Below are 12501 nucleotides of genomic sequence, written 5' to 3'. Positions count from 1 at the left end.
ATATTTTGAGATTGTTTTAATATGTTGAAATTAAAAATAAATTTTAAAAATATAAAAATATTATTTAAAAACAACAACTATGACGACAAGATAAGAAATGAGCCTTGGCCACTCTTACGTCTATCTCTCGCTAATCTAATTCATTTTGACAATGATAAGGTTTCTACGAGGCTGGAGAAAGCCATCGGGCTGGATGTATTAGCCCTCGTGATTTATAAAATCTAGTTGATTTAATTATTTCTAGGACATGACTCGGACAGCAAAGACTTGCAACACGTGGCATGCATTACATGGTACTATTACTATAGCGTTAAAAAGCCTTGCAACTAACACTACCGTACGTTATTTGTGTAGCCTTTGGACTTTTGCATGCTTTTAGGCGATGTTTGAAATCAATTTTATATTGTAATTAAATTTAATTGTTGTTTTTTATTTAAATTTAATTAATAAATAAATTAAATTTATATATTTTTTAAAAATAAAATTTAATTTATTTATTTTTTATATATTCATCTCATCACTTCATCTTAGTCGTCTCTCAAAAAATAAAAAAACATCAAAGCTTACATTCATAATCAAATAACGTTTTTTGAGCTCACAACTACGAACTAAATTGCTAATTATTATTGAAGGGGAAACTTTTATGCAAACCAATAAATATCACGCCTTTAAAAAAGAAATAGAAAGATTGATTGCAAGAGGTTACTTCCAGCAACTCGTGAGAAAAGAGATAAAATCAAAGCAAGAAATGAAAGAAGTCTACACACTTGAAGAGCTTGCTGAGATAAGATAATCCCTGAATTATTCCATATATTGTATCTTTGTCTTTTCAGTTTTTCAAATAAAAATAGTGATTCTTCTTCATATCTCAAATGACACCAAACATATCTCCATCTCTGTCTTTTTAGTTTTTCAAATAAAAATAGTGATTCTTCTTCATATCTCAAATGACACCAAACATATCTCCATAAAAAATCTTTATATCTCCATGTAAAATCTCAAAGTCTCAAAACATATCTATATAAAAAATCTCTACTGTTCTCGAGATCACTTGTCTACAGGTCTCCGTCACTGGTTATATCTGGGTCCTCGCGATCGCTTGATTCCAAGTCCTTGTGACCTCTTGACTTTAAATCTATGTGATCACTTGTCTCCTGATCCCCATGATTGCTTATCTCCAAGTCCCAATGACCAGTTGTCTCCAAAAGGGCCAAAGTGTAAAACAATGAGAAATCACATGGCTAATTCCAAATTCACTAGAAAAAGATATGTTTAGCCCACCTACTTTCTTTTTTCTTACTATGTTGTCCCTTTAGTTTTTATATTTTAATTTCGGTCTAAAAGTTTATTTTCTTAACATTTGAGTCCATATGTTTGAGAAGTTAGAGGGAAAGTCATCTAAAAATAGTAAAGAAAACAGAAAGTTGATGAATGATCACTGTTTAGCGATGAAACTCGTCGTTCTTTATGTCAACAAGTTCTATTCAACAAAAATAGTTTGTTGGTGATTTTTTTTTTTTATAAACATAGATGAAAAAAGTAGATCAGAATCCTTTTAGATTTTTTTGATTTTTTTGATTTGGTTGATTTTTATTTTTTTGAGTGATCTTAGGTTGTTTAAGGTTAATAGGTGTTTTATGGTTTTTAAGGTGTTTTTAGATAAAAATAAATCAAAAAAATAGATTTTTTAGCCAACCCAACCACCATAGTAGTGGTTAAATTCAAGGCAGTTGACGACAGGTCACTTGCAATTATAGGCAACCTATCACCCGGTGAATAAGAAAAAAAAAGATCTAATAGCATGTTGTCTGTCCTAAAGAAAAAAAAAGGCATGAGCTTAGGATTTTAGGCATTGGAGCGCCTGAGCTTTTTATTTAATATCAGACTTGTGGACCTAGCCCATCAACTCTTAGCCTCTTTTTATCCTTTTTCTTTATTTGTTTCCAATGAATTATTGTTGACTTTTAAATAGTGATTGATTTTTATATTTATTTTATGTTACAAGATATTATGAAGAAGTTAGTTGATTTGTATTGAATTTTTTTCCTTTTATATTTTATATGAATTAACCATGTTTGTATAAAGTTCTTATGAAAACAAAAATCATTTGTTATTAGCAACAATATTTAGCTAATGTATAAGCTAAAATGAATGAAAACATTTAAAATAAAAAAATAAAGTCGGTTGAAAACATTTGCAAGCGTAACTATTAATTATACTATAAATATTAGCTTTCCACTTTAATATTTAATTAGTTTTAGTAACTCTTTTTTATTTAATAATTCATATACATTTTTTAATTTATTTTATAAAACATAAATAACATATTTTTGTTTCTCAATTTTTTTTTTTTAAAAAGTGTGTTAAGAATTGGACTTTATAATTTGTTTTGATTTTTTAAAAAAAGTTATCACAGTCTTAAGCAAACATTTTGATATTGGGTTGATTCTTGATTTCTCAAGTATCTATTTTTTATAATATAATTAGATAAAAAGATTTAAAAAAAAAAATCAATGTCATTAAACATATTGGAATCCATGATTCGGGTCAATCCAATATGTCACCATCTTATTTTTTTTTTTTTAAAAGTTCATCTTGAATTTTTTTTAAAAGTTAAACCATATTTTCAACAGTCCTCCAAGTTACTTTTAGACCCACTAAGTTGACCAGGTCATATCAAGACAACTCCCACACAGTTTTATTTGAAGCTTGAGCTAGGTAAAGAGTGGGATCACGAGGTTTGTGTTGGAAATTTTATTTAAGAATATGGTTAATGAGCGCATTTGAGGTCACATTAAAAGTTAAGTCCATTCACTTTTAAGGTTAAAACTTGATTGAGATTTAATTTCAAACATAAGCTCTTGAACATAGAACATTAACATATTTTAAATAAATTATGGATGAATAAGAAACTGATCTCAAATAACTCTTGGTCAACATATTTTGATAAAACTCAAAACAGTCTAAAAGAACTCTATCTCATTCATATATATATATATAAAAAGAAACAAAACTTTCTTGATATTTATAAAGTAGAAAGTTAAGTAGTTAGAATTTAGCCTAAAAAGCACCAAACTTCTAAAGGAAAAAGGTCCTAAGCAAAGTGAGATTTGGTCTTAAAATCACACACACACACACATATTTATACCAGTTTATCTCATGCTCGGGCTTCAAGCTGAGCCTGAACTTGAGTTTGAGTTTATTGTAAAATTATTTTTTAGCCAACCTATTATTATAATTTTGGGCTTGGTGTTGAGTTTTAAATTCTTTAGCATGTGAAGAATTATTTTTGTCAACACATGTTTTATTCAGCTTAGCCCATGAATATAAGAACCCGGGCAATCTTTTCCATGTGCATTTTCTACAAACATGAATAGTTTTTCTCTGCTTAAAAACTTCATATTTATTGCCAAAACATTCTAATTTAATTCTGAATTTATAATGGCTAATCAAAGTTGATAAATTAGTTCTGGTTGTTACCAAAATCAATTCTTTAACTTTTAACTTCCACAATCCACTATAAAAAATTGTTAATATAAAGTTTCACACAAAGTTTTTTTTCATATTTCACATACTCTTACTCACCTCATTTTTAGTGGCTTTCTCATTTTAAAATTTTATTTCTCTCACAAATCTTGAACTTATATATGTTTATTTTATTGAGATATTATTGAGTTCATTTACTTTGGTTCAAAGATATTGTTTAAAAGTGTAAATCTAAACTAAATTTTTTTTTTTGAAATCTTGAGGGACATATTACAAAAATTCTAGTTGCTTCAAGTGAGGAGTAATAACGCTTTAAAGACAAAGGATTCATCCTTCATAATAAAAAAATATTGCATTACTTTAAAGTGCTTTAACGAGTAAGTATCATTTTTTGTTTTAATTTAAACATGGATATTTTATATTATTAACATGCATGTTAAGACTTTGATTTGATATTAATTGCAAGTTTGATTATATGCTTAGTATGTATGTTAGAAATTTATTTTTATATTTGTATGAAAGCATCTTTGACATGAGTTTTTTATTTTATTTCGCGTACTTATAGATTTAAACTTCTATAAACATTAATGTTTTCTGAGACTACTTTTTTGTTCAACATGCCTTAATATATTATGACAAACTAAGCAATCTATATATATATATATATATATATATTTATTTATTTATTTATCACTAGTCTAATAATTTTGAAAAAGTAGTTTGAAGGTTAGTCCCTAAGCCGAGTTTAATGACATTATCAAAGAGTTTATCATGATGGTCTGAACTTTCTTTTTTTACTTTTAAAAAAATTTAGCCCGACTCACAGTATAACACGAGCTACTTATCTAGTACTATTACTTAGCCCCATGCACAGGTATAATTTTTAGTATTTGTTTATTTAATTTAATTTATTTTGATTCAATACTCTACGCGCCGACGCGTGTATAAACAAGTTTTTATATTTTATCTAATCTATGCATTGCCAATTTGGTAGCTAGGTTAATCACTCGAGGAACTCCTGAATCTGAACTAAAATATGGAATTAAGAACATCTAATAGCATTGTTAATTGTAGATTCTCCTTGCACATATTGTAGGAACACGAGGGGAGCTGATAGTGAAGCTTAATGGGCATCTAGCATCATGATATTATAGTATCTTTAAACTCGAATCATTTTATCCTCCCAATCATGTATGGCAACGGGGTAGAAAAATGCAGAGGTCGCCATCAATTTTATTGCTGTGTTGTAAATAACTTGCTAGCTAGATCGATAGGCTAAAAAACCATATCCAACAATGGAATTAAGTAGCAACACAATCGATCATGTTCCCCCACCAATCCCTATTTACAAGCACTATTGGATTCCAAGAAAATAGTTTCTTGAAACATTATTTGTCGAATGAGTTGGATATTATCTATGAAGAAGTCAATGACCAACTTTTGAATTATATCAAGGAATATAATCATTTCTTGCGAAGATTATGCAAATTTTGGTAATCCATACCCTCTCTACCACAAGATTTTTGGGGTCCTTTTCCTTGAAAGTGGCCATAATCTTGGGGAGGCCGTTCTCTTGGTTTAATTTTCATATTTTTCATGTATGTCTGCATATAATAACAATTCTTTACTCTCCCACGAGTCGTGATCGAGGAAATTTCTCAAACTTATCGCCCCTAATCGAGCACTTTGCTGTAATATTTAATTGAACCCTAGCTAGTAGCCACGAGGACGTGAGACTTGTTTAAGGGAAATGTCTCACTCGTGGGCATGGATGCTTTAACCTTTACAACATATCTATAGTCACCGATTGCTCACCGTAGCTCCATGTGTATTGGACTGCAGAGTCTCCCTTGGGTCGGTCAAATAGCCATTGTCACTAAGACATGAAGCTTGATTGAACATCATTCAGTGCTCTGGATTCCGCTGTGGTTTTCAAACAAACTTATAATTACCATTGCCACATCAAAACAAAATAAATTTGTGGCAATCAACTGGGAAAGTACAGCATGATTTATATTTGATCAAATTAATTACAGACACGGTTTTCCTGCATACAGATTTCCCACCTTCCTCTTCTTAAAAGAGTTGGTTTTAATTCACCTCCAACGGTTTTTCTCTCAGAGGTTTCGATTTTATCCATGTTTAAACTATGAATCAATTTACTTCATCCTTTAAAAATATTTACCTAAACAAATACAACAAAGTATTTTCAGTCCCTAAACTTTAAAAATTTGATTAAATAGATACCTATTAAAATAATGGATGAAATTAAATCTTCTAGCCACAGCTTCCAATTGAAAATACAGATGGTGCCACGCATTCATTTATATTTAAAATCATAAGGATAAATAATTAAGAAGTTAATAGAATATGCATCAAAATGAAAATCAAACGAAAAAAGAGAGTATTAACCATAGATTTAAGGTTCTAGTCTTTTTTTAGTTTTTCTAATTTATTTACTTTTAATGCACATAAAATGATAACTCTAATTTTTTTTCTTATATTTTAAAATAATAAATGATGTATATTATATTATTTGGATCTTTGTAAAATATTTAATCTTAATAAATTATTCTAAAAGAGTTATAAATGATGTATATGATACAATTTGGCTATTTTGATCTTATTGAATTATTTAAAAATAGTTGTATTTAATTAAATTTTAAAAATATAGAAATAATATTTTTTTTTATTTTATTAGTTTGAGTAACAATTTTCTAATGAAAGAAGTAATGGATTGTGACTAGACTAGGAAACCGCGCTACGCCGTAGGGCGATTTCATTAGAGACCCGTCACCACTCGAATGTGGACATCACGCACAACCAAAAAAGCTTGTTGAGTTAGTTTAAATTCAACTGCAAAAGGATGCAGGGCAGGGCACAAGAATTGAGGGAGAGAGAGGAAAAAAAAAAAATGTACATCGAAGCCAAACCGGAGCTCTGTTTTCTACACGCACCATTTCTACATGAAGGAGCTTTGTTTTTTAGTTGTCGGAATCAACCGCATGCGCCGTGCAAAGACGACAGAGCAGTGACGCGTTGACATGTGCCAACGCGCGCCAATATTTTTTTAAATCCCTTTAATTTGTTAAAAGACAAAGTTAATCCTCACTTTACCTAATAACAAAATATATATATATATATATAGTACAATAACAAAAATACCTTCAAATCTAAGGCATAAAAAACTAAAACCCAAGAGCAATGAAATATTTTTACTGTACAAATACAAATGATAAGATGCAAGCACCCCTCCTAGCCAACCAAAGTTTTTTTGGTTTATAAAGCTAGATTGGTAACTTTACATTGCATTCTACAAGTAAAAATATAAATCTACCCTTAAATGACATCAAAAAATGCTCTAACTTTAAGGGTATTTATGATTATTTGTAGTGTTATTTTAAAGGTAAATACCTGTCTTACCCTGATCAATTTAAAAATATCAAAATGCTCCCATTAAAAAGATAATCTATGCCCTCATCCTCATGGCATTTTTTTTTATGGGTAAAAAAGAGATGATGAATTAATTGTTCCCGTCCACGGTGCATTATGTTTTGGAGAACTGTGAATTTCTCATTTTTTTTAGTTTTTATTTATAATTGAAACATTATAGGCAAGGATGAAGCTAGGAATTTTAGTTTGGGAGGACCAAATTAGAGAAAAAAATTAAGAGGGCCAAAATTTATAATTTTCTATTTTTAAGATTAAAAACCTAATTTATTGAAAGAGGGCTGGAAAAAAAAATCTTGCAAAGGGACCCTGCCGTTGCTAGCCCCCTTAAATCCGCCATTGTCAATAGGACTATTAATAAAATTAAAACCTCTATAAAATAAATTGGACCTTGAATTGAAATTAATTTTTTAAAAAATTACTTATATTACATTTAAATCATCATCATCATTAGTTTTTGTTAGGTGTCAACATTTATTACACCAATATGTGTAACAACTGACATGTACACCATGCTTGCTAACTTACGTGAGAACGTAATGACAGGGAATGAAAGTCACGTGAGTAAAGTGTGAGCGGAGTAATGATGAAGAATGGGTTGTGGTGAGACAAATTAATGTCACGAGAGAGAGGGAGGAGGTGGAGGAGGAGGAGGAGGGAGGAGGAGAGAGGACCAATCATGGTGGATAATGGAGGGTGTTGGGAGGTCCAAATTTGATGGGGACACAGTGCGTCGTCTTAAGGAGACAATCTTCACAGCAGCAATCATTCGCACATCGGATCTTATCAGGGCTTTCGTTTCGTTTTGTTTTTATTATTATCGGTAGACTCCTGTCCATGTTGTGGGGTCCTTCATTTTGAATAGCAGCTCATACTGAAATTATTGTGAAGTGATTGTAATTGTGCGTGGGGTTCTTCTTCTCCGCCTTGGGTTTTGAGTCTTCTTTTTTTTTTTTTTTTCATAGTAACAAAAGATATTTTTTAAAACATTATATAATTTAAAAATATTTAGAAAAATATTAAAGATATAAAAACTTACGATTCACAATTTAAAAACATAATATACAATCCATTGCCTCAACATAATTAAAAAAAATAAACACACTTTACGCAAAATTAACAATTAACAATTTATAATTAACCACAATGAAAATTTATATATATTTTGTTAAATTTAAAATAAATTCATGATTTTTTACAACATTAAAACATATAATTTAACTACTTTTTAAAATCATCTCAGGATAAGTTTGCATCACCCCAACTCGAAGATAGACCTATAACACTCGTATATAAGTCAACACTAAAATTTCCTAGCTCGTTCGTAAACTCATCTATAACGCTTGTGGGAGAGCCTGGATCGCTCATGGATATACCTACCTTCCTAACCACGTGTTCCTGTTCATGACAAGCAATTTCATCTTTTGCTAAGGGCTGCTTTGAGATGTTAAGCTTCCCTGGCATTCTAAAGTCTACCACAACATAAATTGAGCGCATTGTTGGCTAGAGCGCATCCTATCTCATCAACTCCTTTATCAATTATTTTGATCTAATGAAACGGGTTTAAAAAGTTAACATGGATTGATATCTTTTTTTTTCACGTTTTATTTTTTGATTTCATCTTTAGACATTATTTTTTTTTTAAAAAAAGATTGGCTTTGTGATTTTCTTCAATTTTTTAATCGTGTTATTTTGGTTTTGTGACCTAGACCATGAGTTTTGCAAATTAATAAGGGTTGATTTGCCCCTTATTACCCAGATTACATATCTATCACGCTAACTCAAGTTAACTCGAGTGCTTTTTTGTCTTTTTTTTTTTTTTATCAAATTTCATACTTTCAACTTTTGTTTTCATGTTATCATTATCCTTTTTTATAAAAATTTTATCTGTTTGTTATCGTTGCCTATTTTATCATCATCTAATTAAATATAACTAAATTTTTAAATTCAATTGAGCTTGTAACCCATGTTGTTTGTTTTTCTTATTTATTTTAAAAGTGTTTGCGCATCATTGTATTTTTTTTTATTTTTTATTGTAATTTTGGTTTTTATTTTAACTGATACTTTTTAAATAAATTTTTTAATTTATATTTCAATTACTATCTCTCCTCTATGATTTTTCATTTTGTTTATTTAGCTTTTTTTAATAAAGGTTTTTTTAAAATAATTTTGTATCTATTTGATTTTCAGAAATATTATTCTTATTCATCTATAATTTGTTTTATATTTTATATTGATGAACTTTATTTTTTAAAATAAAAAATATTTATTTTTAGGTAATATTTCTTATACATTGAGCCTCACATAATATTCTTTTCCTCTTTTATTTTATTCAACTAGTTTTATTTGTGTGTTTATTTTTATTTTTATTTTTATTTTTATTTTTATTTGATTGAATAAAAAATTAATTTTAGTAAACACAACTAGATAAATGTTCTATATTACGATATCAAATATCTTGATTTACATCTATCTCTTGATTTTTTTCAATTTTGCTTTTAGTTACCATTAATGATTTTGTTTATTTATTTATTTATTTATACAGAAGAATATCAATTTATTAAATTAGATGTTTGCATAAGCTTTTAAATTTACACTTAGAATTCTTTTATATAAAAAACACGTTGAAAAAGTCTACATATCAATTTTTAAAAAAAAATTATGACATGCGACAGGCACAGGTCAAATAGCTAATGACACCTAAAAAACAAAATCTAAGTATTTTTTATAATAAAAGACAAAACTTTAGTGCAATAACATACCTAACAAAGATGAAAATCTTCACTTCCATCACCATCAATCATAAGAGATGGGGTGCCCACTATACCATTCCTATAACTATATCACTCATGAGTTACCAAAATAAATAGAGAGCTTTAGACTTCATATGAAGTAAAAAAAGGCAAAAGAAGGGAAACTTGAAACCTTAATGAAAGCTCGTTCTATCACCGCTCTCTCAGCTCACCATATTCTTTACTGTTGCTCCTTCCTCTATTTGTGATATCCATGCTGCTATACATTAATAATCTATATTCAGCCAAAATCACCACAATCACTCCAATATTTTCAATCCCAAACTTTAATATTCAACCAGGACACCAAGAGTAGCTTTTTTTTAAAAAAAAAAATCCACTCTAAACAGACAATGACCTTTACCAACTAGAGGGTAATACCTAAAACATCTAACAACTTGACTAAACCCACACCTAACATAATTTTCATGTTATTGCCACAAACACCTTTAATATATCATGAAATTTCAACATCTCACATTGCCATCTTCCACCACTCTCAACCCCACACACTGCTTACAATCACTATTAGCATGATACATAAGGTCACATCACCACAATTTGTTAGGATTAATGTTAAACATGCTACCACTAAGAAAAATTACTTGTCCATCCAAAAATTCACCCCTACTATATAGACTTTATAGACAACTAACCACCACCTATCAAAAAAATATTTGAAAGACTTGAGAAAAATATGAAAATAAAACAAAAAAAATATAAACATCATATTTGTTATATTAGCTTTTTTTCCTAAAGTACTACATAATATTTGGTGATGAACCAAGATTTATTATTATTTTTTCAAGTAACTTTTTGTTGGCTCAAGCCCATTTTAATGATAACCCAGACCCTAGAGAGGTCTGAAAATAGGTTTAGGTCCAGGCTCATAATATGGGCCTAATGTTGGGCGTGCATCCTAAAGCATTTTTGGCCCTGGTCATGGGTTTAGGCCTAGCACCAAGCCCACATCTTGGCGCCCTTAGACCATATCGCGCGACCTAAGCCTAGTGCGGGGCATTGTCTGACCTAGGCTTTTTAACTTGTATCCAAAGTGCCAATGGACTATGTGCATCTCATCCTTAGAAAGTTTGATATTCTTTTACTTATTTCATACAAAGTTGAGACTTACTTCGCAAGTTTGTAGTCTATCTACATCTCTAGGTGTATAAGAGTGTCTTATGACCTACCACATTTTCATCTTATTAATACATGTGTAAAAGATATTTGTCTTCCATTAATATATTTGTCAATGATATTTGTTCCTCATGAATATTTGTGCAAGTTATATATCTCTCTCATTAATGCATATGTAAGAGATATTTGTCTCTCGTTAATATTGCAAGGATGAAATGACTTTTCATCCCTTTCATTCAAGCAAAAGGACAAGATTCAAGAGTCCTCATTAATATTTGTACAAGGTATATATCTCTCTCATTAATGCATATGTAAGAGATATTTGTTTTTCATTAATGTTACAAGGATAAAATGACTTTTCATCTCTCTTATTCAAACAAAAAGACAAGATTCAAGAGCTATAAATATTCCTTGAATCATCCAAGGAATGTGATTTTAATTTTTTTATTCTTACCATATACACATAAAACTATTTAATTAATTAGAGTATTTCTTACATACAAAAATAAGAACAAACAACCTTGTTTTTTAAATTTAATGTTTTTTTGTATATTTATTGCACTCTTTCTATAAAAATATTGACTTAAAAATCCAAAGACTTTTCAAATCACTAAAAGAGAACTGATTTATAAATATTATACTTTTACATCAAGCTACCATCTTCCTTAGATATAGAGAATAAATAAAATAGCAAGAACATATGATTAAACCCGCTATCCAATCATCAAAAACTTATACCTAAGTATATTCAATTTTTGAACATCATTTGGTAATGAATTCAATAGGTTTGTAGTTTAATTTTCATCCACGTCTTTTTCAAAAAGATTTTAAGTTCAAATATCATTTTACAATTAAGAGGAAAAAACAATTGATAATTAGAAATATTATGGTTAATTTCTTTTAACAGTTAGCATAAAAAATAAGGATTTCATTGCCACGCATCATGTCCACATTACATTACATTGCATTTCATTGATTCGAATATTTTTGAAAAATTGACATATTGAAAATTTTAAGGGAATGATATCTATTGAAAAAATATTGAAAAAATAACATATTTTAACACTACCGCCATTAATAACGAATCACATTTTTAAATAAAATTATTATTTAAAGTCATGATTTTAATATAACCACTATAATAATAGTTTTAATTAAAATTATTATTTTAAATAACAGTTTTAATTAAAAAAAAAAAATACTACAGCTTGGCTTATATCATTCAAGGACAGATCAAAGCAATTGGTACCGAAGTCTTGTATCATTCAAGGACGAAGATAGTGAATGAGATTTGTTGATCAATTCGTGTTCAAACAAAAATAATAAGACCCAAGTTTGAGTTCTTACAGCCAGCGATCATCTCCTACAAGCATCATATCACCCTCGCTCATCGTCAGTAAAAACAATCAGCCAATCTTTGATAGGAGCAACTCTTTCACCATTGAACTCAAAAATCTGATCCAATTATGCTGTCAACTCATTGCAGCAGATAAACTTCGCCGGGTCCAGAGACCTCCCAGCAGCAGTCCCCTACTTGTGAACGTAAACTAATAAAGGCCACACATACAAATAATAGTAGTTTCATATCCAAAGTAAAGAAAAAAAATATTCTCAATAAAAGGAGTCTTAATCACTG

The sequence above is a fragment of the Populus trichocarpa genome, chromosome 16 (genome assembly GCF_000002775.5).
Source record: "Populus trichocarpa isolate Nisqually-1 chromosome 16, P.trichocarpa_v4.1, whole genome shotgun sequence".
Lineage (NCBI taxonomy): Eukaryota > Viridiplantae > Streptophyta > Magnoliopsida > Malpighiales > Salicaceae > Populus > Populus trichocarpa.
Note: the sequence above shows the minus strand (reverse complement) of the source record.